The sequence below is a fragment of the Lonchura striata genome, chromosome 3 (genome assembly GCF_050655825.1).
Source record: "Lonchura striata isolate lonStrDom1 chromosome 3, ASM5065582v1, whole genome shotgun sequence".
Classification (NCBI taxonomy): Eukaryota; Metazoa; Chordata; class Aves; order Passeriformes; family Estrildidae; genus Lonchura; species Lonchura striata.
In genome coordinates, this window is record NC_140705.1 from 43,291,174 (window position 1) to 43,295,003 (window position 3,830).

Here is a 3,830-nt window from a genome sequence, read left to right on the forward strand (position 1 = left end):
GCTTCATTTTGTTTTGTTTCTTGCTGTTCTTGGCATGAAATTCATGTTTTATTGGTATGAAATGCAAGTCTGTTTTGACACTTGCAGAGACAACACACGCAGAGTGAAACATCTTTCTAACTATAAACTGAAGTTTGTATGCCTTGTAAATAGTTTTTTATTGCTCATCTAGTATAAAAGAAAAAAAAAGAGAAAATTTGTGACAAACACAGATAAGTTATCTGTGTCTTGCTGTGTGCTTTCCTCTTTCTTTCAAAATAGGAACCTGGTTCATCAAGAGCATCTGATCCTTCCATGTACCTCAGCACATGAAGCAATAAGCAAATCCCTGAAATCTGAGTACAGCTTCACTGCATAGCTGTGAAACTTTGCCTCTCATTAGGCTTGGTAGAAAGTTGCTTCTCCACAGGCAACCTGTAGTGACAAGATGGGCTTGGTGCCTCTTTGGTCTACATTGGCTAAGAAATGCTGGACTAATAAGAAGAGTCTGGAGGTTTGGTCTATGCTCTTGGAAAGCCATTGGCCCTACTTTAAGTTGCTTTTGATCTACCATAAGAGCTAAAGTCTACAGGACTGAAGCCAGCACATTTTTGTCTCGGAAGAGGCACAGATCTCTTATCTGTGTGTTGCTCCCATACCTAATACAGCATAAATGCAACTTTCATTCTATAAGGACTTGAGGCTAAAGCAGGCAGGAAACAATGTTCTCTCTCTCTCAAAACCTTTAAAGGCTTTTTTTTTTTTTTCAATAAATCTGTACCTCATTAAGATTAATCAAAAGCCTTTAAGCTCCTTTCTTCTTCTTTGAGAGCGAAGACTGTGCACCCAAGACACAGGAAACTTAGAGGCTCAAGAATGACCAAACTGCTACATCTGTACCCAAGAGTGGAGCAGTGCTGGGGCACTCTCAAGATCTGTGGCACCTTCTTGGCCAGGAACACTCTGTTGCATGCTCCCATCCCTTGGAGCAGGGTCTGAGGCACTTGGGCTGTGACCCATGCTGACTCCTGAACCACGCTGCTAAGTGGGGCTAAAATTGTGCCAGGAATCTTTCTAGCAGTTTAATGGCACAACCATGTTCCAGCATCCAAGTCCATGGCACTGACACTATGATTTTATCAGTATCATCACACTGGATCAGACTGAGGAGTTGCCCTAAAATCTTGCATGTGGGTACTCTGTCCCCTGACTGTTAGAGCTTTTGCTCCGAGTCATATTTTAGGACTGTTGATAACATCATGTGTCCCAGAGTTGTAACAGGATGACACTTTGTGCTGTGCCATCCTGAGGGCTCCACATACAATGAGAGGCAGAATTTTACCTAGAAGATGGAAGACTTTGTGTGAGTGGATGTAGGATGGAGTGGAAAACCAGTGTGTAACCGGCTCAGGTTTGTTCCAGCCCTGCTGAACCCAGATAGCTTACTGCAATGTAATTTCAGTATTGTGGCAGCACAGTTGCCCTTTAGGATATGGGAGAGCTTTTGAACTTGGTATATAGCTGCCCTACGCATTTGTGACAAGTAGTCATTAAACACAAGCTTTGAATATAATTTCTTCAAAGTTAGGACTCTGGAAATGCTGATTTTAATTGTGAAACTCAAACAGGAGGCTGCAGAAATTCACGCTTCACCCACATTTAATTTATTTCTCATCAAAAGGATATGAGAGAGTTGTCTTCTCCTTCCAGAAGATTGTAGGATAGTTTTTCCACCTTGCCCCTGTGTAAGACAATGAAGCTTATCTTTGGCTGTGACAGGGAATACTTCTGGAAATCCTATATGGTGATCTTGGCTTTTTTAGTTCTTATTTAAGTTTATCCTGACGAAAATTTCTGGCATCTTCCTGACGCTTTTCTGTTTCTCTGCCAAATGTTAATTGGTACCTGTTCCTGTACATTTCAATACTGTCTCCTAGTGATTAGCCTCAAGCATCTTTCTCTAAGACTTTAACATACCTTTAGAATCCTGAGTGGGACCTTTCTTCTGTGTGGCCTAGCTGACTTCCTTACTGCTAAATATTTAATTTATAAGAGCATCCATTGTTCTGTGGTCCTGCAGGTCTGCAAGTGAGCTCACTGAGAGCTTAATGTTCACCTAATTTTATGTTTTTCATAAATGATATCCTTCTCTGGTCTGTGGGTGATTTAGAAGCATCTGTCTCATGCAAAATGATCTGTGGCTGAATCTGGTTATGTGTCTCTCAGTCTTCAGGAGGCATATAACCACACCATTGGTCATTTCTCCCTCTCCACAGCATGTAGAGAAGACCAGTAATTTGAAGGTTTATCAGTCTGAAGGCTGATGTTGAGTGGATTGCCAAACTGTTTATTGCCCTTAAAGCACAGTTTCTTCTGGTACATTTTGGGCTGCAGCATAAAACAAAAACAGCCAGTCGGCAATAATAAGAATGTGTATACACATTATCTACCCATATGTTAATATCTTTTGTTTGCACAACTCATCAGATTATTTTCTGATGGGTTTAGAGTCTAAAATTATCTCTTAGAAGACTGTTTGTGCCTGCTCAGTCATGTAAACCTGAAGCAACAATCTGAGGTGTAGGCAACGCTAGTAAAAATTGTACTTTGCTGGATGTCAGTGATTCACTCCCAAACTATGAAGTATGATAAACTGAGAGGAAAAACAAGTAAAATACCTCTCAAGGGGAAGCTGCATTTAAGAAGAGACAGCTTGGCACCAACTCTAAATATTTGGTATACGAAAGTGAGGTAGAGCTGTACCTCAGACACCCTTGCTGCATTTAGCTCTTTCAGTGTCTTTATTGTATGGCCATTTCCCTGCATTTCAGTGGAATATCACATCTCTCCAGAGCCTTTAGTGAAACATCTTGGCCTTCAATTGCAACTTTGACTTGATGGATTATTCTTCCAGTACCAAGGATTGACTCCATTGACTCAGGAGTGAGCAGCCCTTACTGCAGTAGTGCTTCTCAGTAGCATAAGTGAGGAGATTCACTTTTGTCATCACCAAGGACATGTTTATGCCTAACAGCTGGTAGAGGTGTAATTAGATTGACTTAAAGCCAGTCTGCTTAAATCCCTGAAAAATTATTTAAGCAGAACAGAATGGCTGAAACCCTAGTTATTTCAATTTATCCTAACTGTCACTACAATATAAATGAAGTTGAAAACCTGTTTAACTGTTACTAGTATTTCTATTTTGTGGTATACTAGGATAGAAGAACTCTAGTGTGACTACTGCTTCCTTCCTCAGAAAGTTCTTCTAACATTTCTAGGATATCTATGTAACACACAGCCCCAGGCCCTAAAAACCTGGAATACAAAGCTTCTGATGTAAAATAAGAGATGGGAATGTGGAATCAGAGATTTCCTCAGCTGTTCTTGGTACCTCCTTGATATTAAGCAATCTTGGCCTTACTCCCTCCCACTCACTCTTTCATACACACACTCCTGCTATATGGTTTTGGTCTCTTCTACCAGTCTTCAAGAGAGAAATGCCCAGGCTCCAAGAACAAAATCACAAGAGCAACATTATTTGAGTTTTAAAAATATCTGGTCTTTACATCTGGATTTGATTTTTTTATCAGAGGAATAGGTCTAATTTGTTTGAAATCTCCTGGGAAAGGTCACATACAGGACTTTCTGTTATGTTGCAACAAGACCATTATATTTTGAGTCACAGAGAAGAAAGGGCAAATGCACTCCTCCATGACCCACTACATCTGAAAGTTAATTATATTTCTTTACTATTCATGCATGATTGTGTTCCTTTTCAATGGACAGGCTTTTGCTTCCTGGAAAGCACTTTTGATTTCCAGGGAGCTACAAGAAATTGTTCTTTCCCCAGG